The sequence below is a fragment of the Triturus cristatus genome, chromosome 5_2 (assembly GCF_964204655.1).
Source record: "Triturus cristatus chromosome 5_2, aTriCri1.1, whole genome shotgun sequence".
NCBI lineage: Eukaryota > Metazoa > Chordata > Amphibia > Caudata > Salamandridae > Triturus > Triturus cristatus.
Window position 1 is genome coordinate 540,082,620 of NC_140588.1, and position 27,275 is coordinate 540,109,894.

Consider the following 27,275-nt stretch of genomic DNA (forward strand, 5'->3'; position numbering starts at 1 on the left):
TTAAAAACAACATTTTAATGGCCTCTGATGCTCATTCTCTCCCTGACTAACTGCAAGGTCAGTTCGTGTATGCTGCAACACCTCCTGCACCCCTCCTACCTGTGCCCTACGTGAACTTTACAGGTGATTAATTCCTGTTTTGGTCCTGATATCCTGCAAAATCTTGTAGTGCATCAGTGCATTTCTGTCGCCCCAAACAGCTGCTGAGTTACAGCGCATTCATAAAAATGTCTTTCAATACGCACAGGATTGTGTTAGCTAATCTTGTCTGTTGACACTTCACAGAGTTGCCACCTGGCCGTTTTTTTTAACTAAAAGGACCTGTGTTTTTTTACTCCAGGCCAGTAAAAATATTGGGAAAGCAGTAAACCTAAAACAGCAAACACATAAAGACAACAGTTAAACAGTGTTTGCGAGCTATCTAAATCTTTTCAGGGTGCTTATTGGAGCAAGTGCTCAAATTAGTTTTTCACCTGCCTGCTTTTGGTTGTTCCAGAATAGCACAATGTAAACAAATAGCTGCTATTTTTTTAAGACCAGAGGCAACCCTGCCTTTTTCACAAAGGTCTGTTTGTTAGGAGCCTCAGCCAAATCTTTTGGTATGTTCAGCCAGAATTTCTGCTCACAGCAGTGTAGGCTTGATGCTCGAACCGGATTTCCTTAAAAAACGGAAGAACAAGAGGCATTTGGCAAAACAGGAACAGTTTAAACATTTCGGCCGGGAGAACACTTACAGGCACTATGTCTGAGGACTGTCTCAATTTATATCGAGGTGTGTACTCTCTTTATGTACAATATTATAACAAGCAATAAAAGTTTTCTGGGGTAAAATATATGGTAAGGAATGTTGGTTGCTTCCTTTAGAGTTATAAATTATCGGCCAATGGTTGCTACAGATAGGTCTTGACCTACGTGGACACAGTGTGGCCAGTAGTGAATATATCCGGTGTGGGGAGGGCGTGATCACTCTGTGTGCTAGGCCTTGATTGGCTGTGTGTTCCTAATTCATGTGGCATCTGACTTTATGGTGTTTTTAGGAGCGTGCGTATCCCCTCAGGCCATGTGTGGTTTATTGGAGCAGTCTTTCTGACCATTGTAATTTTTGAAGCGCCTATCAGTGGAATTGATCAAGAGTTTCTTGCCCAAGTGTTTGCCTGCCAGCTATGCATCCTCCCACCTCTGACCCATCAATCAATAATCCCGGACTTAGGTCACAGAGGCAGGCTGATAACATACTTGCGTGGCTAGGTAGATGTGGATTCTGGAATGGGCAATTCTAGTAATGAGGATAATAGTTCATTTGTATTGATGGAGGCATAGATATACATATTAACATTCCTCCTTTAGATGATTCTCCATCTGCATTATGTAACTTATTCATTTGTAACATTATTTCATTTGGGTTCTGTTGTTTCCTATGCTCGCTTTTGACTACGACAACCTTCCTAATTACTTGCATTCTACCTAGTTTGAGGACTGCATTTTTACAGCAGATGATCCCAATGTTATAACCCCACAACCCAATAGAAACACAATAATATCTGGCAAAAGTGAGTTGCATAGACCGGATATCCATCATGGGAGCCAGAAGAACCAATTCAAAAACCATTCCTGCTCAGGGGCACCTCCATCTCCATGCATGCTGCTCTGTAGAATATGCAGTCCTCCAATTGAAAGTGTCAATGTTCTATTGTCCATGTCATTTCCTGGGATGAATGTAAAGCAGGCGGCACCGATCTTGGCACAGACCCCTTTCTCCATTGTGGTCATTAAGTCCAACACATCACAGTGCTGCATTACACTGAGGCGAATGGCTCACATTTCTTTTTTGATTGATTTGAGGCCGAACTCAGTGCTGTTCATCGTATTGAGCATTTCCCACCTATTGATCTATAGCATGGGGGAATTAGCGTTTGGAGGGTGAAGAAGGGTATCGACCACCCTGCCCCCAGTAGTGCTTTTGTGAAGAGCCTAAATTCTTCTGGAATGTCTTTGAACTGAGCCTAGCCAAAATAGTCTGCAACTCTTCTTTCACGAGATTGGTGCAGCAAGGTGGTCTTTTTCTTTAACAGTTGCTGGTACAACTTCGTTAGGTCTTCTCTGGCAATGACCAGGGTCGGAGTGTGTAAGGTTAACAGGGAACACAAACCTCACCATCTGGGAACCAGCTGACTATAGGCATGCTCGCTGCAATGCCAATAAAAATCCATAAGCGTGCATATGCCCCATTGCATATCCAGAATATGTAAAATCATTCCACGGTTAGCATTTGTGCCCAAAGCAAGCGTTCCTTTTCCTCTGAAACATAAAGAGTACAGGGTAAGTTTCTGTACAGTCAGGGGTTGACCCTTCCCTTCTAACCGTGTGTATCCATTTACTTCAGTGTCCCAAATTTCCAGACATGGGTTTGCCATACTTTCATTAAACCCTCACCCATTCGACCCATTCCCCTTTTTATCCACGAGCTGGACAGCCCTACACAGGAATTCTGTGTCGGGAGACTGTTTGTTGTTAAAGAAGACCTCCCCGGATACACTAAGAGCCACTCTCGGTCAACAGATGGACACTAGAGCAGATGTATTTGTGCTCTTAGTTAGGGGTTTGACTACCTCCAAAAACCTGTTAACCGGGAAATTTCAGGGCCAGGTGGTATCCTTTCCTATGGTATCCTTCCTACACATTCTGTCCAGCTCAGTTTGGATATTAGTGGGTTCAGTGAAGATGTATAGCGTTGTTGGGTTGCTGTAGTATTGGGTCAGGTTTACAACTACCCTGTGTGGTTCAATCTTGTTGGGTTGGATCTTGGCCCTTAACCTGCACAGGTAGAGGTGAATTAGGCATTTAGCTTTTTCAGGGGTGACTTCTTGGAACAAGGACATCCTATCTGCGCTTACCGCATGTGGGATCAATGAGCAGATATAACATGACCTGGCAGATGCTTTGTAGTCGACCAAGGTCATGGGTTGATACCAGGTGTAGAAGGGCGCTGTGCAATGCATGTGCGATTCTGGTATTCTGTTTAGTGTAATTGTAGGTGACATATGAAAGGCTCCTATGTGGGCGTTGTAGTTCCCCAATAGTGAATCTCTTTTGACCCGGCAGTTCCTCTGTGGTACTCAAGTGTGGGACTACCCATAGTAGGCAGATTGTAAACAACCACACAAGTATACATAATGTTTGTCGTGATATTGTAGTTCAAGGTGTGAGTCCCTTTGGAGAGGTCTGCGCTCCTCCGGTGGCTGTGTTTCTTCCGACCAATTTGACAATGTTAACAGTATTTAGTTCATGTGTGTCATTGACATGGAGGGGCTCGACTACACGAAGGAACAGTACACCCCATGTGGGCGACAAGCAAATCCATCACTGAGGGCCGGTAGGTTTTTCCTCCTTTCATTGGCGTAAGTTCAGAAATGTCCTTTTTTTTTTTTTTTACCCCTCTTCATGGGGGTCGACAACAAAACTGTCGGTGCACTTTGTTTTCTTTTTGGTTACTTGTTTTTTTAAAGTACTTGGTGGATTGCTTACTGAGAAACATTACACATGCTCTGTTATTTATGTTTTCATCGACCCTGTGTGATCCTGACACTACACTAGTCGCGATCTAGTGAGGCACTGGAAGGTGACCCCTATTAAAAACATATTTTTGGTCATTTGTGGAGTGAGGGTGATTATTATTCTCTAGACAGATGGTTTTTTTATAAGCCTTTGGGCCCTCCCCCCCCTACTCTCCAATCCTAATTGGATATTTTTCGGACCTTCAACATTTCGATTCCGAGTTATCAGATTTTACAGGTAAGGATAGAACTGTGGCTTTTAGTAGGAGTCCTGTGGGTGACTCTAGTCTTGCTTAAGCGTTGTAGATCAGTATTGCTATAGGTGCGTGGAAATATAGGATGGGGGGCGTGTTGTTGTTTGGGTTTCCTGGTGTCTACCACATGAGCACGTTTTGGTGCTTGTGCTCCTTCCTGTTTCCGGCATGTGGTATGTACTGTGCCCCTCTTTTGTGGCCTTAGATACCTGGTTGTGCTGATCTCAACCCTGCCTTTGATCTACATTCTTCCTTTTGGGCTGGTTTTGGGTGTTTTATGCTTTTAGTTATGGGTGTTTTCCTTGAGCTGCACCATTCATTGTTTCCCTTGCCCCACGGGGAGAGATTCCGGGGTTGATTTGTGGTACTTCTCCTCTCCCCTTTACTGGCCCCTCGGTGTCTGCAGTTAGGGCCGACTGTTTCCTGGATGGTGCCTGCAAGGTTGGAACAACATGAGCGGACTATGCCTAGAAGGGGGTTGAATTTGGAAGGGGGTCCACCTGGTTTTCTGAGCAGGGGTAGAGACTTGGAAGCAAGGTCCCTGGCACCCCCCTCTCCCTCGGGCCACACTCTGCCTTGGAAGGTTCAGTGAGTCTCCGTCTGGAGTCTTTCGTAGTCTTTGAGGTAGGGTGACAAAAAATCCCCAAAATCCTGAAATATCTGGATATTACACTAAAATGGGAATAGGATTGCAATTTCACGCTACATGGGTGCATAGAATGCCTGGAAGGTGGTGCTCGTCAATGGAGCCAGCACAGACTACTAGGCGCTACGGGACATAGACTAACTACAGGCTCAAAAGGCTAGTTTGGTGGGGCCTTCCCAGAACCCTGGAAAATTTGCAGGGAAAGATTATCAAAACATTGAAAACCAGGACTGTCCGGGCACACTTGAGACGTCTGGACAACTCACACCAAGGCCTCTTGGCTTATTGACTCGTGTGTGTGTGTGTGTGGGACTGTGGAATTTTAAGCTCTTACCATCCTAGGCACGAGGAGAACATTGATTCCTGCCACCGAGGATGGCTTCATTCATAACTGAAAGGGAGGCCTCCAATGCATCGGAGGTCTTTGGAGCAATATGGGGGTGCTGTTTGAACTGTACTCCATGAAGGAAATGTTAAGCTTGGGCGACCTGTTTGCCTATCAATCAGGCGTTTGTTAAGCGCGACTACTCACCCGTAAGGGTCTCAAGGCGCTGGGGGAGGGGGGTCAGCAGGCTCCAGCCCATCAAGGGGGGGGGTCTGTCAAAAAGCCAGGTTTTGAGGTTTCTTGCGAAAATGGGGAGTGATGTCTCTCTGAGGTGGAGCGGCAGGGCGTTCCAGGCTCGGGCTGCGAGGAAGGAGAAGGAGCGGCCTCCCGATCTGGTCTTTCTGGTGCGGGGGACCACAGCGTAGGAGAGCTGGGCAGATCGTAGGGTCCTCTGGGGTGCGTGGAATTTGAGTTAACTGTTCAGGTATGCTGGTCCGGTGTCGTGGAGGGCCTTGTGGGCGTGGGTGAGCATCTTGAAGGTGACTCTAGCTTCGATGGGGAGCCAGTGGGGTGTGCGCAGGTGCTGGGAGATGTGGCAGTGTCTTGACAGGTCGAGGGCCAGTCTTGCGGCGGCATTCTGGATGTTCTGTAGCTTGCGGGAGAGGTTTTTGTTTATTCCGGCTTGAAGTGCGTTGCCGTAGTCGAGTCTGCTCGTGACGTGACGGTCTTTCTGTGTTCGAGGGGGATCCATTTGAAGGTCTTACGTAGGAGGTGGAGAGTGTGGAAGCAGGAGGACGAGACGGAGTTGATCTGGCGGTCCATTTTGAGCTCTGAGTCCAGTATGATTCCCAGGTTGCGAGTGTGGGGATGGGTGGGCTTCCGAGGGCGGGGGGCCACCAGGTGTCGTTCCACGCGTCAGGGTTTGGGCCCATGATGAGTACTTCTATTTTGTTGTTATTTAGTTGTAGGCAGCTGTTTTTCATCCATTTGGCGACGGCTTCCATGCCTTCTCGAAATTTGTGTCTGGCGGTATTGGGTTTGTTGGATAGGGAGAGGATGAGTTGGGTGTCGTCTGCGTATGACACAATGTTGAGTCCGTAGGTTCTGACGATGGGGGCGAGCGGAGCCATGTAGACGTTGAAGAGTGTAGGGCTGAGGGAGGACCCCTGGGGGACTCTGCAGGTGGTAGGTGTAGGGTCGGAGAGGAAAAGGGGGAGTCTGACCCGCTGCGTTCTGCTGGAGAGGAAGGAGCAGGTCCAGTTGATGGGCCTTGTCTTGGATCCCTGCGTCGTAGAGTCTGCATATTAGGGTACGGTGAGAGACTGTGTCGAACGCCGCTGAGAGGTCGAGGAGGAGGAGGGCTGCTGTTTCTCCTTTGTCCAGTAGGGTGCGGATGTCGTCTGTTGCAGCGAGGAGGGCGGTTTCTGTACTGTGGTTTTTTCTGAAGCCGGATTGGATATTGTGCTCTTCGATGAATGTGGCGAGTTGGCTGTTGATAGCTTTCTTGATGACTTTCGCTGGGAATGGGAACAGAGAGATGGGTCTGTAGTTTCTGGGGTCGGTGGGATCCTCCGAGGGTTTCTTCAGGAGGTGGTTGACCTCGGCGTGTTTCCAGTCGTCGGGTAATGTGGTGGTTGCCAGGGAGCGGTTGATGGTGTGGCAGAGCATGGGTGCGATGGTGTCGGCTGCTCTGTTGAAAATGTGGTTGGGGCAGGGGTCAGTGGGTGCCCCGGAGTGGATTGACTTCATTGTCTTCAGTGTGTCTTCGGTGGTGAGGGCTGTCCTGTTGATTGCTGGCTTCAGGGTGTTGGGGGTGGTTGGTGAGGGTTCAGTGTGTTGGTTGTCTGCGTCGAAGTTGTCGTAGATGCTCTTGATTTTGTGGTAGAAAAAGGTGCTGAGTTTGTCGCAGAGGTCTTGTGAGGAGTCGAGGATGTTTTGCGAGTCAAGGATGTTGTGCTAGTGATTGGAGTGCATCCCAATAAACTTTGGCTGCAGGACCTGGGTGATTGCGCTGTAAACTGATTTTTTTTTTCTTCACTCCCTCATTAGACTGCCTGCCCCTGGAGGGGTGGCCAGCAGCAGAGTGGGGCCTGTTTTCTGTAAGCACTTTAGGCAACCTGATTATTCGATGCTCTCAAGGCTTCATCATCGATACCGGACCTAATGTGGATGCCTGATGGCACAGTCCACAGCAGCCCTGAATTCCTGGAAGCAAGTAAAAATATTTTGAACCTCCAATGCTGCTTGTAGTCCTTTCTGTTCTGGAAAAGGGGGGAAACTTTGTCTTTACTATCAGATGTGAATTACAGGGATTAGGTCATTAGTATTATTAATATTTACTGTTTTCATTTGCTGTGGGGGCCTATTTTACTGTAAATTTTGGCTCTGTGATTTCGAGAAGGCGCTACCTTACCACACGCTCAACCCTCCCTGCTGGGGTTGTGGCCCTGGTTCCTGTTGCACTGGGTTCCCTGCCTGTGGCTGCTGCTGCCACATGCTTGGCCAATCCAATTTCTGCATCCCTTCTGCGGTTGTGGGGTGACTGGCTGACCTCCCTGTGTCTGTGCGTATGGTACGTTCTCGTTACTCTGTGCTTGGAACTGAGGAGGGACATTCGTGGGGGTTTGTGGCGGTTGGCACTGGTTCAATGACTTCTGCTGCTCATGGCATGCCTTTATCCGGCACCTTTCGACCAGGTGACCCTGCCTATTGCAAAATAGCACTCTCTAGGGTCTGGTTGCGACCAGCCTTTCTGGCCTCCACTACCATATCCTGGTCGAGCTCCTAGACTGCCTGTTTGGTACCCCCTAAAGTTTTGCTGTGGAGCCCCCATTGTTGCCGCAATTGCTGCCCCTTCGAGGGCAGTCTCTTTCAACTTGTGTTGAACTAGTTTTGCTGTTTCTCTTTAGACATGCTCCTGCTTCTCTCTATCCTTTTCTTATAGTAGTGGATTAAATGAGTGTGTGTCTCCCGCTAGGGTTTGGTATCTAAACCAGTTACGCTGTCCAGCCCACTCTGTATCTTGGTGGATAACCCTTCCTTTAGAATATTGTAAAAAAATGTGACTTGTGGGCCTGTATGGGTCCACTGCTGTCCAGTTTCTTGACCCCATCTTGCCCTCATTCTATTCGAGAAATTACTTATGCTTTCCTCTGGCTTAATGGTATCTTGCCATTCGCCCTCTTACATCTGGACAGTCGGGGAATATTTCTCTCGGGGCGGTCCAGATCCAGAGCCGGTGCATATTATATGTGGCCCCGTCATGCTAGGTATCTGTTAGCCTGATGGCTGGAATGTGAGCTCTGTCGAGCACTGTGTTTGTCTGCTCCCCAATTAGACTGCTTAGCAGACTCTTAATGGCCCCTATTGCTAAATTGATACCTGCAGTGTTTTTTTTCCGAAGCATGCCGCATCCAGCAATGGCGGTAACTTGGTTCTCAAACCCTCTTTATCCATCTGAGACCATGGCATGTATATAATCCCCGCCGCACCCTTCTGTGATAACGGCACACTCTCACGCTAAGTGACTCTACTGGGTTTTCCTCAACATAGTTTTCCCATCTGGCAAGGCATCGTTGCATGTAGAGGAAGTCCCTCTTATGGTTTCCTCCCTTGTGCCTGATGCAGTCCTCCGCTACTACCATGTCCTCTAGCTCAAACAATCCATCCCTCGACGAAGACCTGTCATATTGGTCCCTCTCCTCAGTCCAATCTGCGAATAGGTTGCAAAACGGGTATACAATGACCTTGCATTCCCTTTTAGCTATTTTCTCACTCATGGTTTGTCTGTCTTTGTCGTGCACCCGTGAGGAGCAATGCGTACCCTCATCGCTTCTTCCCTCATGTGCACAAACTGGTATCATTTTGTTTTTCCTGCATTGCAGGTGGGTAAATATCAGGCTGCCTCGCTCATTTATCTCTTGGTCAGGCCCTCTCCTATGTCGACCAAACAATGTGGCTCTGAGCCCTGCTTAGTAACCTTTCATCGACCTCTGACTCTTCCCTGGGCTGCGCCCTTTACAAGGCTTTGCTTTCCTCTTGAGGAGAGTGTGTTGTCCTATATTCTTGTTCTAACTCTCAGTTGGGCACCATCTCTTTCTTGAGCCTTTATTCATACCCCTCTTCCTCCTTCCGTCTGGCCTGGCCCTTCTACTCAGAGCTAGACGCTGCATTAGTGAGCCTAGCTTCACCCTCAAACTCACTCTCCTCGGCTACCTTGGCAAACCCTATAGCCCCACCCGGTCATCGGTTCCTGGGGGACTGGAGCTTGCTTCATCTCCCAAGCTCACTGAGTCGCTCTGGAGAACCGCCTCAAACCTTCTTGAGACACATTTACGCTTGCATGACCCATTTGAAATGTTTATTTTACCTGTCTTTGAGGTGTCACATGTCGAGTGTGATGGATGGGATCGAGCTTTTGGGGACCTTTCCTAGAAACGTGAGCTGCGCTAATGGCGCCTGGGCTCGCTTGCTTTTAGATTTCTTGGGCTTAGACCGGATTGACCTTCTTTCGATGGGGAGGGCTTGTCGGCTTCTACTATTGGTGCAAATATCCTAATGTAAAGGAAGCTTGTGTGAGTACATCCATCCATGCATATGGTGGGAAGGTGCTGATGCCTCGCTTGCTGTCGGCATCATAGGTCTATCAGGTTAAACCTCTTCAAAGACAGCCCCCAATTCTAACACTGCCTCTCTTTTGTCTCTCTTTTGTCCTGTATATGTGTTTTAGTGTGCTTAATTATATATGTCAAATGTTCTCTCCTTAGGCCTGGGAAATGTGTGTGCCTTAATGTGTAAATGCCACTCTAGGCAATACTTATTAAGTTCTTTATCTGTTTGAGGAACCTAGTCTCCATATGCTTTAGTCGTGAATCCATGACAATTTTAGCAATTTGGATAATACAATTCAAATGACGTTTTTCCAGTTTTGTTTGTTGAATCGTAGGGGCTATTCGTACGTGGTGCACTCTTACAAATTACGTACTATGAGTTCAGTGCTTACACTTTTTATATCAAACAGTTCGAGCATGCATTTAAATAAAACAAAATAAGACTGCATATGTATTATTCTGAAAAGGCAGAATATGTGATATGTTAGAATAAAACCTGCTTGAATTCAAATTTTCATACAATACAGTTTTCAAACACAATCAATGCTATATCATCAGATACAAGAATACATTCCAATAATGGTCGACATTAGCACATTCATCACATTTTATCCTCTAGCAAGAGAAGACTAGCGTGGAACACGTTCCTAAGAGAGACAGTGCAATCACTGGACCTTCTTGGCCACACATGAGTTACGCTCAGTTTCCGGAGTCCAAGTTTTCCCCATACGGATTCTGTCCTGTAACGTTCAGGGTCAAGCTGGATGCACCTTCCACACTCCTTCCAGATACTATGGATGTTAAGAAACCACTTTAGCACTGGGAAACCGTTGAACAAAAAAATTATGAGACTGAGGTTTCAACTCCTTCCAATCAGGATTGCTCTGCCACAAAAATGAGAGTCCTGGGAGTTATCCAGGGCTATACATATTATTACACTGTATTCACCTCAGCTAGCGATCATCTTTAAATTTATAAATATAATTCCAGATTTGTAAAGCATGGCTTATCATCCCTAAGGGTATCCAGGTGCTGGGGGCCGTCTGGGAGATTAAGTGAGCTATTTCCCAGATCACATGATGCTGAGCGGAGCTGCCTCCGGTGCCGGGGATCGAACCGAGAGCCCCGCGCTCTGGAGTCAGCCACTCTAAACACTGCGCCACACATCTCTCCCTTATTCAACAAATGTGATTTCTGTGAGAATGCCTCCGAGGCTGCCTTACAACTGACACAGTAAAGACTTATAAAATAGGTAATATTCCAGGCCCTGTTAGTTGCAGGGCCCTCAGGTTATCTTTTTATACTTCGCCCTAGTTTTCTATATGCCAAATGCTTTAGACTATGTTTTAGGTTCTGATGTAGTCTCTTGCCCTCTGTGATGGCTGCTTCAAGACGGACCTCAGTTTCAGCAGAACTTTCAATCAATTGCGGTGTCTGCCCACCTTTCTCATTGCAAAACGTGAATCCATCCGGGTGGGGTCACCTTCCTACGGCTGCAGTCAGTTACCATGTACCAATCCTCGTGCAAACAGAAGACATGAGTTATTTGGCAAAACGGGAACAGTTTGTTTAATTTAACAGTTCTGCTGAGAGAACAGTTACAGGCACTAGGACTGAGGACTGTCTCAATTTTACATTGTGTTTTTGCTCTCTTTTTATACAATATTAAAACAAGCAATTAAAGGTTTTCGGCTTACTATATATGGTGAGGAATGTTGGTTGCTGCCTTTAGAGTCATAAATGAATGGTCAATGGTTATTACAAGTGGGTCTTTACCTGGGTGGACATATTGTGGCCAATGGTGAATGTGTCCAGAGGATCGGCATGGGGAGCTCATAATCACAGTGTTGTCTAGGCCCTGATAGGCTTTGTGTTCCTAACTCATGTGGCATTTGACTTAATGGGGTTTTTAGGAGCGTGTACCCCCTCTGGCCATTTGTGCTTTATATGGGCAATCTCACCTGACCACTGCAATGTTGCTGTGCCTATCTGTGGAATTGATCAAGAGTTTCTTGCCTGAGTGTTTGCCTGCCAGCTATACACCCTTCCACTTGAGACCCATCAATCAGTAGTCCCAGGCCTAGGTCGCAGGGCCTGCCTGACTGCATACTTGCGTGTCAAGGTGGATGTGGAGTACGGAATGGGCGATTTTGTTAATTAGGATGATAGTTCATTTTTATCGATCAACTAACTGATATCCATTTTAATAGGTTAAAGTGTGCTTTGTTTCCCAAAAGGCAGCGACAACAGGAAGCCAAAGTGTGTTCCAACTTTTGGAGAACAAAGTGTGTTCCTGAACTGTGGGAAGTACAGTGTATCGGGATATAGTGGATGAGCTAGGACTACACTGGGGAGTTGCTGATCTTTGGCAACATGTGATCTCAATTGTATTTATGAAGCCTTAGGGTGCCATATGTTTTGAGGAGCATAGGGTGGTGTCAGTCTTTGAGGATTTCCTTGTATTACGTTTTTGCTATTTCAAAGGTGTAGATTGGCTTTGCAGCACCTAGAAGCCTGACTTTGGAGACTAGGGCTGTTGTGTACTGTTATAACGTACTACTGCCACATCTGAATAGACTACTCCCTTGCATGCCCACTTTTCACTATCTATAGTCATGGATGCACCCAGTCTGTATACATGCACAATTTTGATAAGGACACCTTTATTCTGAGGTTGAACATTACCATGCATTGCAGCCCACAACATGCCAGTTATTACAACCTTTGTAACAAAACCAGTGTTAATACCAGCGGTGGAGCATGGATGCCCACAATATGCCAATAATTACTGTCATTATGCTCGGGGTCAGTATTATGCCAGCAATTGGCATCACCATTGTGTGTATGTCTGCAATTGCCCAGATCTATCATCGATATGCCAAGAACAGTATTTTATGAAGGTTGGCTGCCGCAACCGCTACAGTGAGTACCCCCAGTATGCTAAGAATGACCACCATTGGGTTTGCTATGCATATAGCAAGATGGCTGCATTCTAGGTGAGATCTGAACTCACGCCACAGTATCTGGAAAAAATCCTGCTCAATAGTGGGGGACCACCTGAAAGAGCGACTGCAGCTGGCTGCAGGAAGCTATCCCTTATATGCCAGGCCAGTGGAATTATGTGATTTTGCTGCAGCACCATTTTCTACATAATTTTTTTAATGTTTGCCACATACTCCATAATCTGCTGCATAATTTACAGACAACAAAAACTAAAAATAGTTTCTACCGCAAAAGGATCAAAAGTTACTTATAAAACAGTGACACATGTTGCAGTGGAAAGCTCTTCACAAAGGTTGACTGGTCACCTTTCCGTTGGTAGTTGATGTATTTTGGTGTTAAACTGGCACTATTAAGGAGAAACCTTCACACAGGCAGTGTTAACATGTGTACGGGTTACAAAATACTGAAGTAATACTTTTTCAAAATTATCCTCATTTCGTTGCATGGTTTGCCTTTTCTTGCTGCATAATTCAGTCAACTCTGCTGCATTTTTTGGTTCTACGTGGTCCTGCCTATGTCGGGCAAGATTTTTCAGAATCCAAAGAGCTGACCATGGTCTAAACGAAGATATACTCTTGTTGCCTGTGTGCATGATTCTCTGGGTAGAGTCGACATAACAGTTCAGCAGAGGACTGGAATGGAGTTCATGCAGGTTGAAGGGAGAGAAGGCCACGAACCTGATCTGCCCCCGAAGTGTACAATTCAGAACTCTGAAAACAGAATGGTGAAAGAATTGATTTCCTACATGTATTGACCATCATTTTTAATTGTTTCAATAAACAGTTATTGAACAATAATAAGAAAAAGAAAACCGAATGGTGGCAGGGAAAAGTGATACTCCATATTAGATGGGTTCCCTGAGGAGTCTTGGTGAAGGAGGTAGCAGCTGGCACATGACTTTGCTTGGACACCAAGGACCCCATCTTTATGTTCTGAAATATAATGCAGTAAGATGGCACGCTAAAGAGCAATGCATAGGCTGTTGGCATAGGGTTGAAAGTGAGACAAAGAGTTTAAGGACTTCCAAGAGAGTGAGATATTACTAGTGATATATACAGAACTCATACAATTTACACACTGCACACTGAGGCCGCTGGGGGACTTCATCGCCCAGGATTCCTTGCTGCCTGACCACTCCCAGGAGGGAGGTCCTCTGTCCACTCACCAGCGCTCAAAAGTGCCAGCAAACTCCGCGGCGCTAGCCGCGCCTGGGCATAGACCGGGCCAAGGGCGGGCCCGTCCTTGCCCGTCCTTGCCCGTCCTTGCCCGTCCTTGCCCGTCCTTGCCCGTCCTTGCCCGTCCTTGCCCGTCATCGCCAGGAAGAGGCAGGGCAGGGCCACCCCCCTAACGCTGACTCCAGATCTGTGCAGACAATAAGGTATTGACTCTACTGATGGTCATTTGTGAACGCTATTTGTGTGAACTTCTGTGGACAATTGCTGTGCCACCTCTTACATAGCGCACAGACTGATTAAGATTAGATGAGTGTGTTCAGCTGGGAATATTGTGTATAATCAAAGATTGTGTATTGCTTGGTCAAGGATTGAACCATTCTCAGGTGTGCTCAAATTATTTGGTTATAATTTAGTACTAATCAATTACTTGCGAGATTATTACCCATCGAAATCAGGTATGGGTAAAAGGAAGATGATGGAGGCTACAGGGGGAGGGGGAGTGGGCAAGAAAGTAAAAAGGTCGGACAAATATATAGAGCCCGCGATAAGTAATTGTGTGATGACACGCACCGATAACATCATTAGCGTTTAAGAGGAGATTTTAGCTACCCCCGTGGGCACCAAGTGTGGACTATTGGGAGCTCACTTGGTTGGGTCCCCCGATTTCCCCGAGATAGCTAAATCTATCCCGGAAATGTTTAAGAAGCATACACATAAAAAAAAATAAAAAAATGTAGCCCACGCTCAGGTGCAGGAAGCTCAGATCGAACAGATCGCTACGCCACAATTGTTAATGCCACTAAATGATTTCAACTCTGCCGACCATTATGGGGGTTTTGAGCTTGAGTGTAACAACAGTTTTGCCCCGTTGACGGATATTGATGAGTCCGTTAGGCCAAATGAACCTGCAGTACAGATAGACTCCACAGGTGTAAGCAAGGCTACCAATATGGAGGCCCCAAACAAAGGATGTAGCTGTCGGCATTCAAGTTAACACCTGGATAGCTTCAGGGCACATATCGGCTTGTTAATGGAACTTGTTAGCTCCCTGAAAACCTTGATTGTGAGGCTAATTGACACACTCCAAATAACAGGGCCTAAGGTAGATCTCGGAAACCATAGACCAGCATTACTGTGTAGATCAACTGATAGTGTCCCAACACCGATTCTATCAGGAGGTATGGGCCCAATGAATGCTTCCCCGGCAGGCACCAAATCCCACACCTACAGAGCAACTCAGGCTAATATAAATAGAGCACACATTGGTAATCGACAACAATCTATGTCATCTGTCCCCAGCCAGGTTAATTTTCGACAGCATCTCACTACCCCTAGTGCATCACGGAATCCAGGCAGGCCGCTGCTCGAGGGTTTGAATCCCCCAACAATACACCCGAGTAGTTTCCCTAAAGTTCAAGTCCTCCTAATCAATGTTCCAAAATTAACTTCGGAACATCGATACGAAAATGAGCAGGAATTGATAAATAAATGCATTCACTGGTTACGGCAGGTGAGGGACTGCAGATCAGTTATATGAGAAGACATATACTCTGTGAAAAGATATACGATCCATTGTTCTAGTACGGATTATGTATGTCTTAGGCTGACTACTACCGATCTTGTAGATAATTTAGTATCCTTTGAACTCAGAACATCTCACCTGGCTCTATCCAACATAAGAATAAAATATAGTCCTCCTGTATTACAAACTAGGACTGTTAATCAGGTTCAAGTCCCCCTAACCAAAGAGGGTTCTGTCCTGGATAAGGTTGATTGATGCCAAAAGGTGGGTCTATGACACTGCAGTACGAAGTAGTGCCAACCACAAGGGGGGAACCCACCAATTATCAAATAGCACAGATCCCTTCCACAGTGGTTGACAGTACCACTACTGATTCCAGCTTAATGAATCGGACGCTATTATTAGCAACCTGGAACATAGCTGGGCTAAATCCTAAGACAGTGTCAGCTGATTGGTCATCATTTATTGGGGACCAGGATATATGGACCTTCCAGGAAACCTGGTCAACAAGCCCGATCTTTCGTCCTGGGTACTTAAACTTTTTTAAACCTGCCATTGCTAGCAAAAGGGGTAGGCCCTCAGGTGGGCTTACCACATGGGTTAGGCAACATCCAGGCTACAGGGCTACGGAGATTCATATTGATAGTCCTGATATCCTGGCTATTGTCATCCAACCAAGCCAAGGATCTGGCATTTTAGTCATTAATATCTATGCCAGAGGAATGCCTGGAGGGAAACTTTCTAGCACAGTTTCCCTGTTAGATACCTTAATTGAAAACCAGAGAGGGAATTATAATTTGGTGATAGCGGGAGACCTGAACTGTACATTTGAGCCCCTTCTCGATGATGAGAATGAATGTGGCAACGAAGAGGATGAACAGTGGGGTATACCATCTTTAAACTTGCTGCCAATAATTAAGTGGACCGAGGTAGTCCTCCAACTGAACTGTAGGGGATCTCATACGTACTCCAATGGGATAAGTAGTAGTCGGCTCGACTACTTTCTTATCAGCATGGAGATGTGATCATGTGTCTCTGACATGAAGGTCCATCAAAGATGTGAGAGTGATAACAAACCACTCTTACTAAATTTACAGGTCCCGGGGATAACCCCACAGCCCCAGATAATAGAAAACGTAACAGCAGATGTTTTCCTTGAATGATTTGAGAAGGGTGAATTGGGCAACAATTTTAGAGAATGACAAATCCCTAAAGAATATGAAGACCTTGGTAGAACGCTCCCTCAAGATCCTCACTGATCTTGAAACACAGGATGACATCCATGCAGTGATCACGCAGGTACATGAAGATTTGTTCACAGAGCTTAAGAGCTTTTTTTATTAAGGCATACAAACCAAGGAAAACTGCTACCACAAAATCCACTAACTGGTATAACAAAGACCGTAGAGTGGCATATCAAAGACTAACCCAAGCTATAAAATTAAAATCTATGGAAAACTTTAAGGTTGCTAGAGTTACTTACAAGAAAGCTCAACTTAAAGCCAAACAAGAGTCAGATGAAAAATGATGAGAGGAACTCCTGTCGGCAAGCAGAGAAAAAAGGATGCATAACTTTTGGCAGTTAGTGAAGTGGGGAAGTGGGGAGTATAGACAAGTCCCTGTTAATTATGTAGCGCCAGATCAGTAGATTTCCCATTATCAAGCCCAATTAGCTGTGTCTACTGTCAGTTCTACTCCAAGTCCATTTTTTTTTTTTGAAATATTTTTATTGAGTTTATCAACAACACAGAAAACAAACACCACTCGTTTAGTGCAAGGCATGGCATACAAAGGTTACGAGGTATCGGAGCAATGACAGTACAGGTGTCACAGAGAGGAATAAACAGCCCAATGATATCATACCATCGTTTCCTTCCCCGCCCATCTCCAGCGGTGGAGCCACTAGTCCTGGTCCCTGAGATCCGAGTCTGCTGCATCCGGTGGGGGCTCACAGATATTTCCCCTGTAAACATTCCATCCACCCCAGACCTGGGACCATTTCTTGGGGCACCCTCTATGAACATATACAGTTTTTTCGGTCACCATTACAAGGTCCATATCTCGGATCCAATGCGTCAGGGTAGGCACCTGCCCCGATCCCCACTTCTGGGCTATATTACGTTTCGCAAGCATGAGCCCCAAAGTCACCCAAAGCTGGGTCACTCTCTTGTGGTCCGTCTGTTCCCAGACATTAAGGAGACACAGCCGAGGTTCCGGCCGCGTGGGAATTTTGGTTACCTGGGAGAGGATACGCAACACCCCTTTCCAATAAATCGCAACGACAGGGCACTCCCAGAGGGTATGCAAGAAGGTCCCCTCGTGGCCACAGTTCCTGAGACACAGCGGGGACTCCACCCGGTGGAGTCTGAATAGGAGGGTACGGGTGTAGTATGTGCGGTGCAAAATTTTAAGTTGGACCAGTCTTAGCTTGGAAGATATGCCCACCTCCCTGGGGGACGAGAGCGCGGAATTCCAGTCCGTCTCATCAAACTCTCCAAGTTCTGCCTCCCACTTCCCTTTAAGGGCAGAAAAAGGGTCGGGGCGGTTATTTATTATCTTCCGGTACGTTAGGGACGTCGCTCTCTGGAGCAGATGCTCCATGAGGAGCCGGTCTTCCAAGGGCGATGACTCAGGGAGCCGAGTCCCACATGGAATCGCCGCCCGAAGAGCGTGATGGACTTGTAAATATCGGAAGTGTTCGGTGTCCGCCAAGTCGTAATCCGCCTGCAATTGGGCAAAAGTGATCACCTCTCCCTTACGCCAGAGGTCTCCAACCCTGGAGATACCAATAAGATCCCACTGGTGGAACCCCTTGGTAGTGCGAAGTACCCCGAGCTGCCTAGTGTCCCAAAGCGGCGTTGCCTGGGTGATCTTTCCAGCCCAGCCCATCGCCCGCTGCGCCGCGTGCCATATCCGGAGGGTATGGGCTGCGGGCCCTGCCGGAACGCGACCCCTTTTTGGGTTGTAAAGGGCTCCCATCACCCCTCCGGGGCCGAGTAGTTGTCGATCCATGCGGTATGCGGGGTCATCCCCCGGCACATGGAGCCACTGGTTAATAATCGTGAGGTGTGACGCCCAGTAATAGGTCTTAATGTCTGGGAGGGCTATACCTCCATCATACCAGCCACTGGTAAGCTTGTGGAGGGCAATACGAGGCGACTTGTCCTCCCAAAGAAGACGAGTGATCTCAGCGTTGACTGCCGTGAAGTAAGAGGGTGCAACCGGGAAGGGGGTATTTTGTAGCGCATAGAGGAATCTCGGGAGGGCGAGCATCTTAAAGAGCGAAGCCCTTCCAAGCAATGTCAGTGGCAAGGCGCGCCAGTGTTTGACGTCGGTGCGAAGCCGTTGGAGGGGCTTCATTAGATTTTCCGCGACAAATTTGCCTCGATCGGCCGTGACGTACACGCCAAGATATTTGAACCCGTCGTGAGCTACTAGAATGTTACAGCCTCGCGGAAGCCGCGGTGGGGAGCCTCGAAGCATATATAAAATGGATTTCTCCCAGTTTATTTCGTATCCGGACCTACTGCCGTACGATTCACATATGTTGAGGAGACAGGCGATAGAGCGCGCCGGCGAGGCGAGATAGAGGAGCACATCATCCGCATAAAGGGATATGCGATCCTCCCAGTCCAACGTCCACCTAAGGCCACGGATCATCGGATCCTGTCGCACCCACGCTGCCAATGGCTCAAGAGCCATAGCAAAGAGGAGCGGGGAGAGGGGGCAACCCTGCCTAGTCCCTCGACCCAGCGGAAAGGCGTCAGAGACGCGGCCATTTACCACCACCTGTGCAAGTGGCTGAGTGTAAAGCAGCTGGATCCACGCGCAAATCCTGGGGCCAAGCCCCATATGGCGGAGGACGGCGAAGAGAAAAGGCCACTCCACTCTATCAAACGCCATCCGCGCATCTAACGACAGTATGGCCGCATCTTCCTCGATCGAGGAGCGGCAAGCAATGATGCCATGGAGACGCCGCAGATTCAAAGCGGTGTTCCGGTGGGGCATAAATCCCGACTGATCAGGGTGTATTAGGGTCGAGAGGTAAGGCTGCAGCCGTGTTGCCAGCACCTTGGCCAGAATCTTCGCCTCGGCATTAAGCAGCGAGATCGGGCGATAAGAGAGCACTCGTGGGACGGCTTGTTGGGTTTCGGGATCACCACTATTGTAGCCATCCTCTGATCACGGGGGAGAATCCCCGTCGATAGACCGTCCCTATACATGGCCAATAGGTGAGGGACCACTAGAGCGGAATTTTGCTTGTAGTATTCGATTGGGATTCCGTTGGGCCCCATCGCCTTACCACTGCGGAGGGCCAAAATCGCCAGCGTGATCTCCTCAGCCGTCAGATCCGCCTCCAGGGCCTCAGCCCCCGAAGCGGTCAGCCGAGGCATTGCGATGTCCCTCAGGAAGAGCTCATTGTCTGCCACGGTAGCAGAGGCCTCAGGGGTATAGATGCGTTGATAATGGGCCGCGAAGGCCCCGGCTATGCGCTGGGGCTCCGAGGTAAAGTCCCCTTCGCCCAGGCGAATCCGCGCCACCCACCGCGACGCTCGGTCCCCCTTCTCCAACCACGCCAGGAGTTTGCCCGCCTTGTCACCGAGTTCGTAGATGGTGTGCTGGGTGGCTACTTGTCTAGCTCGGGCCCCCTCCCAGAGATGGGACCTATACTCTTGCTGCGCCATATGGAGGGTATGTGCCGAATCTCCATCCCCGTGCAGTGTATGGGAGGCTTCCGCCTCTACTATCGCCCGCTCCAGCTCCAGTACAGCGAGCCGCTGGGTCTTCGTGTGGTCAGTAATGATGGAGATGGCCTGGCCACGGAGGACGGTTTTAAAGGCCTCCCAGAGGGTTGCAGCGCTCCCGACGGACTCAGCATTCTCGGTGAAATAGTTCTTGGTCGCCTTTTTGAGGGTCTTAGCGATTTTAGGGATTTTTAGATATCCGGGGCGGATCGGGAACAACGTGCGCCTACCCGGGTCACCGGACGCAAACGTGATGACCACCGGCGAGTGGTCCGAGATGCCCCTAGGGAGGTGTGACACCTCAGTCACCCCTTTGTACCCGGCCGGTGAGGTGAAGATGTAATCGATACGTGAGAGGGTGTGGTGTACCCCGGAGAGGAAGGTGTATTGTCTCTCATCGGGCCAGTATGCCCTCCACGCGTCCACTAAGCCAAGCGCGGTAGCAAAGTCTGCGAGCGTGGAGGCGTCGGCCCCGAGAGCCCTGTGTGAAGACCTGTCCAGTGCAGGGTCCATGTCTGCATTGAAGTCCCCGCCCATGATGAGCTCCCCCGGCGGGAGCGCCAAAAGGAATTCGCCCAGTGCCCTGAAGGAGGCTTGGTGTAGTGTCGGGGGGATGTAGACAGTAACCAGATTATAGACCCTCCCCTCCCATTGACAGGTGAGTGCCGCGAAGCGGCCATAGTCGTCTCTACGAGAGTCAAGAAGAATCAGGGGAAAACGCTTGTTAACCAGTATGCCCACCCCTCGGGACCCTGTCGTAAACTCTGAATGTGTCGCCATCTTAAACCCCCACCTATCCAGGGCTTTGGTGGACGTACCCACTAGGTGTGTTTCTTGCAAGAGCGCCACCGCGGGCCCCTTGCGCTTGAGATATTGCAGCACTAGCCCCCTCTTAATCTTGTCTCCCAGTCCATTAACGTTCCAGGAGAGGACCGCAAAAGAAGGAGAACGCTGCTGAGCAGGGGCACCCGGCAGTGAGTCAGTGGTCGCCCGGGTCAGGCTATGTGACGCCATCTCCAAGGGGGGGTGTGTGAAACGCGCCCTGCCGTGTGCCACCCCTGTGTACCTGTACCTGCCCAATCAGCCGAATGCACCCTTGAGTGGTTGGTGAACCTAAAACAAAACACAAATCAACATTTAAACGAAATCCCCATCCCCCCACCCCCCTCCCTGCCTCCCTGCCCTGCGGATTCACAACTACCCGCCACCCCAACTCAGCAGAGTGCTTAGTTCCCATAAACTTGGTACGTGCGTATGGGGGAAAGCCGCTCAACACACAGCCGCCAATCTCCACATCGTGAGCTTGTCCCCTCAAGCAGCAGACTGTCAGATGATAGAAAAGAAAAGGAAAAAGGGCCCAGGGTCTTCAGCCCCATGTAGGTTCAAGGTCCCAAGGGCCGACAGCCACAGCAAGGCCCCAGGTCGCCAAGCGTCCAATAGTCCGGTCGCATCACAGCACCATACCTCAAGGCACTTCGTCACCTGCGCCTGAGTCCTCAACGTTCAGGGTTTCGTGAGAGGCGGGTAGGCCGCCCAGGGCACGCTCTCCCCTGCCCCTCACTCTTGCCGGACGCCACCCCTCGAGCCATTCCGAGGCCTCCGCCGGCGATGTGAAGAACCATGTGCGCCCCTCCGCCTCCACTCGCAGCTTTGCTGGATACAACATTGAATACTTTAGCTCTCGAGAGCGGAGGTCTGCCTTAACTGCCATGAAGTCCTTACGTTGCCGCACTACTGTAGCGGTGTAGTCCGGATAGAGGGTGACCTTAGCGTTATCCACCCGCAGCGGGGGGGCGGCACGCGCCGCCTGGAGGATCGCATCACGGTCGCGGATGTTGAAAATGCGGGCCAGGATCGGGCACGGGGGGGCCCCAGGCTTAGGCCTCCCACCCGGCACCCGGTGTGCCCTCTCAACCGAGAAGAACTTGGAGAGCCCGCGGGGCTGCAGCTGTTCGGTGATCAGTTTTTCAACAAAAAGGTCTAAGGCCGGGCCGCGTTCACTCTCAGGCACACCAACGACCCGCACGTTGTTGCGTCGGGACCGGCCTTCCTGGTCATCCAACTTGGCCAGCAGCTGCTTTTGCACCAGTTCAAGGGCTTGTATGCGTTTGTGGTGGTCTGCCGTGCCCCGCGTGAGGGTCTCCGTGGTGGCCTCGACCTCAGTCAGTCTGGAGTTAATTTTGGCGACATCCGCCCGGAGGAGCGCAGCATCTGTGGAGATGGTGCCGATCGAGGCCTGCATCTGTGTCAGCGTGGCCATGACGTCCGCCAGCGTGTACTCCGCAGGCCCGTCCGGGGGGGACCGTTTCTGATCCTGACAGAACGCGTACTTTTCAAGCTTCGCCTGTGCCCCACTGCAGTGGCCCTTCCCTCCCATGGTGCCAAGCCGTCTCCGCGACCGCTCCCGGCCGATGCAGGCACAGGGCCACCGCAGGAGCGTCCGACCCACGTGCAGGGCGGGCCCGAGGACGGCGCCGCCAGACCACGGGAGCCGCAGTGGGCCGAGATATCTTCAGGTCGCCCCCACGGCGCGACCGCCGATGTCCGAGGCGCCCCAGCGCCCGCCGCCCCAGGGGAGGCACAGCCCCGGCCAGCCACCGACAAGGCGACGGTCTCCACAGCAAAAGGTCAGAGTATAGGCAGCAGGCACTAGGGCGATGCACTGTATCCCACTACTACACGCGCTGGCCGGCAGTCTCCATAGGGGCCCCACCCGGGCCAGGCGCCCACAGTTCCCTCAGAAGGCCGCAGGGAGGCCGCAACACACGGCGGTAGGGCGCCGCCAGCACCGCAGAGGACGAAGCACAGTCCGATCTCCACTGACCTCCTTGTAGCCGGCGAGTCCACCTCTGCTCCTCCTCGAGGCTGGTCGCCTCGCGGCGCGGGCCGCTGCCCAGGCCCCCCTAGGCACGGAGATGCGCGGGCGGCGGGACACGGGTTCCCACTCCAGGTCGCGATGCAGGTGGCTCAGCTCACACGATCGTTCCGTGGGGCCGTCCCGACCCCGTCGCAGTCAGACCAGCACTCCGCCTTTGCCCCGGCGCGAGTCAGCCGAGGGCCCTCGAATCCTGCCGCAGGTCGCTCCGGGGACCGGCCCGTCCCGACAGAGCCCGGCCTCACGCAAGGCGACGCAGCCACGCCTCCTGCCTACCAGGCCCCGGGGATGCGAGGCCCAGCAGCGCGCCAGAGTCCCCGCCTCACAGCTCCGGAACGGGGGGGCCACCGAGAGTCGAAAGGCCAGATCTGGGACGCCAAGGCCCCCGGACCCAACAGCAGCCGTCCAAAGATGAGTTATGCCTGAGGGGGTGTCGGATAAATGCAGGATAGTAAGCCGGTGTGGAGGAGCTCCGGGCTCAGGCGGCCATGTTCGTCGCGAGCCAAGCTCCGCCCCCCCCCCAAGTCCATTTTTAAGGTCCAACACAACTATAATTTTCGGCCTAGAAGAAGTTGGTAGGGCTCTGGATGCGATACCCAAAGGACGAGCGCCAGGCCTGGATTGTATTCCAGCCGACTTGTTTAGGCATGATAGAGAAAACTGGCTAAAATATATTCATATAATTGCGAATGCAATTGCGTGTGGGGCTCCAATCCCAGAATCCTGGCGTGGTGCGGAAATCATACCAATCTTTAACAAGCATTGGCATAGCCAATAGGTTTCGCCTTTGGGACCTTATAAATGTTTAGCCATGCAACAGTTGCATAACTAAATACTTATAAGGTCCCAAAAGTGAGACCTATTGGCTTTGCAAAGCGGCTATGCGGCCGCGAAAGTGAAAGATCGCGATCAAACATCAAAGCGGCCGTGCGGCCACGAAAGTGAAAGTAATCGCGGTAAAGCCCGACGCGCGCGCCCGCGCACATGCACTGTAGCTCTAGGCTGGCCTGGTAGCACTTTTTGGAGCACTCTCAATAAGTCTCGCCAGACCAGCGCATGCGCTGGGTCAGGCGAGACCGAAAAAAAGGGGGACCACACGATCCCGAGTAATTTTAGGCCATTAGCCTAATTGATTCATTGCAGAAAATTATTGCTAGGCTTGTGCTGAGTAGTGAAAAAAGTTGTTTTATCCCCACTCCAGGCTGGTTTCCGACAAAAAGTCAGCACCATAGACCAAGTTTTCAGGTTTATGATGATTTAGTGGCGCTGGGTAATGATTGCGGAAGGTACCCTCTACGCGGCTTTTATAGTCCTCAAAACTGCGTTTGACTTGGTGCCGCGCAACAAACTTTGGGGGGGTACTAAACGATCTTGGTTTGCCAGCTGAACTTCTTGCATTAAATGTTAGGCTCCACGAGTCCAATTTTTCGCAGATACGATGGGGGTCGCAGGGCAAGGTCACTGATAGGTTTGAAGTATCAAAAGGGGTCCGGCAAGGGTGTGTTTTGGCCCCATCACTTTTTCTTTGTTCATTGATAGGGTTGTACATTATTTTTCGACACACCCAACTGGTGCCCCCTCCCTTGCAGGTGAAAAGATTCCGCTACTTATGTTTGCAGATGACACTCTCATCCTATCCAAGACGCAGACAGGGTTGCAGCGTGCATTGAATAGATTTGAGACCTTTTCCAGTGACTATGAGTTGGTAATCAATGTGGACAAAACAAAATACATGATTTTTCATAAATATAAAACGGTTCAAGGAAAAGTACTCATGAATAAGGTTCAGTTGGAACAATCTGATGTGTTTACATACTTGGGAGTGACTCTGGGCAAAAAGCTAAATTGGAAACCACAGATCGACCTGATGACCTTAATGCATGTCCAATTAGCAGGTGCCCTATTAAAAGAACACAGATTGTCCAAAACAAAACCAGTAAGCCCTGCTTTCACAATCTATAATGCTACGGTCAGGGCTTCTATCCTTTATGGAGCGGAGCTCTGGGGTTTTGAAAACGTCTCCTCATTAACTGTGGCTCAGAATAAGTTTATGAGAACCCTAACAGGCCTCCCCCCAATCCACTCCCCTTAAACCCCTCTATCTCGATTTAGGCTGCAGCACTCTTGAGGATCTGGCACGATTTGGGGCCGTAGCTTACTGGAGAAGGATCTGGACCACCCCTGAGTTGGTTCATTATGCTGATGAGTTGAAAGATGTAAAACGGGCTGACACATCGAGTAGTATCTTATGGTTACAAAAAATAAAGCTTACTTTGGTGGAGATGTGATATAGACATTTGTGGGAGAACCCAGAAAGTAACTTATTTCCATCTAAAAAAGTACTCAAAGAAGCATATTGGGCCATGGTGAAATTGAAGTCCATGTCTTGTACCTTCAATACTTCCCTTTCTGGTGTCTTTATGGAACACAAACATGATGCCAGGTCGGAATTTTATTGGGGCCTAATACTAAAGCCCCTAGATAGAAAATTGTACCATCAACTAAGGGTTGGCACACTCCCGACAAAATCTTTTATGCAAAACTGGCACAGTCCACCTACTGTTAGATGTGAATCATGCAATATGCAGGACAAAACTCTTCTTCACAGCTTGTTTGTGTGTCCAGCTTACAAGCGCCACAGGAATAAATGGCTCAGGCCAATTTGTGCCAATATGGGCACAAGATCATGCACTGATGCATATCGCATACTGAAAACTAACACACATGAATCCATCGTAGTGGGTACAGCCACATTTTTGAGTTGGATGTGGGGGATTCGAGCAAAGTGCTTGAAGAAGAAAGGAATACTGAGGGACCTTGTATGTGTTGTATGAACGGTTAAGCATATTTTATTGTTAGTCCACCGGATTTATTATTCATTATCATACGTAACTAGCCATCAAAGTGAACAGCATATGGACAATGTAGTGCTTTAACCTTGGAATTTACGAAATCGCTTAATCCTGAGATGTGGAACTGATTGCTGCTATAGAATAGTTTTATTGTTCTTAGCTAAATCATTTTCAAATCGAATTTTAAGGTATTTTTATGACTTTTACGATTTTAGTCTTTATACAAATGATGCATATTTGCATTAATTTTTTAAAGGGTTGTACTGTAATTATATGTGTCTTTTATGATTTTAAGAATCAAAATATAGAATTGAATTGAAATTGAAAAAAATTGAGTGACGCTGCCAGTGCGCACAATTACTGAAATCACCGGGGAAAATAAGATGCACATAATCTCAGAGTAGGAGAGTGTGCTCTCCATGAGTAAGTGCCATAGTATGGGGGCTATCCATCCCAGTGGGGAAACAGCATTTACAATGCTGCTATTACATCGCGTACCTTTTACACTGCTGTTGTTACAACAACTGCCTTGTTAGAATGCAATGCCTTTACATCGCAAGTCATTAGACCGACTTGCTGTAGGTGGCGCTTTAACCTAAGGAATGGTATAATTTACTATTCCAACACCTTCCCTACTGTTGCGCAGGCTGGAGTTGGAATAGTAAGTTATACTATTCCTAAATCCAGCACGCCCCCTACAGCAAGTCTATCTAAAGAATTGCGATGTAATAGCATGCGATGTAACATGCTATATATTTACCCCAGTGTGCCTACCTAGGAGTTCTATGAGGCGGATCTAATCTAGGATATCTCAACTGATCAAGACTTGAAGGGACAAGTTTCAATTGCAGGACATGAGGTTTTAGCCTAAAACTCAATTAAGAGACTCCACAAGCACAATAGTCTACAGGCCAGCTGCTGCAAAAGTAAACTTGCAATGCTTAGACGGCACTGTGCAGTAGCTCTTGGTGGTTAATCCAGAATGTATTTGAGTCAAGTTGGGCGAAAATGGGTCATTAGGGCAGAGTAATAAGCGTGGACTAAGCGAAAGATTTCTTTTCTTAGTCAGGAAATCGCACAACAGGTTGAAACAACGAAGTGGCAATTGAAGAAGAAGCACCAGAGACACAACGTGGGAATCCTTCTTGCGAGAAGTCCTACAAGCTGTAATGATGTCCAGGATGGTTCTAAAATACAAGATTGATAATATCAACATGAAAGTGAATCTCCTGTGTGGGGACTAATTATGAATTCGTAGGTAGGAGAAAGGATAAATTGGTAGCACCTGCAGAATTCTTCGCAGGCTCAAGAGGAGTAGTGATATAGGTAAAAAGATCCATTCTGTTGGTGATGAGCCAGGTTTGGGTGGATACCCCATTGTGATACGTGGCTGTCGCTGGGAGCTCTGATGGTGAAAAGTTCTGATAGCTTATTTATATCTCATGTGGAGGGGGAGTTAGAAGACAAAATCATCTTCTGAATGGAAAATCAATTCTCAACAACAGTCATAAGGCCTACGTAGTGAAGCCAATATAATCAGATCTGATTAGAATCCTACCTAGTCCTTGAATTCCTTCTGACAGCCATGATAAGGCGTTAAAAGGACTCTTACCAACAGATTTTGGCATAATTCATGAAAGATACCTTCATCCAGAATGACAATGCATCTGGAAGGACTCAACCTCTGTAAGGGAGCTCTTGATAGTTATGCCTA

The 27,275-nt window shown here is 48.8% G+C and overlaps 1 protein-coding gene across 1 annotated transcript in view; it reads left to right on the forward strand.

Moving 5' to 3' along the window:
• FBXL2 (F-box and leucine rich repeat protein 2) overlaps positions 1-27,275 on the forward strand; it is a 393,398-nt gene that overhangs the window by 1,000 nt on the left and 365,123 nt on the right. The window lies entirely within an intron of this gene.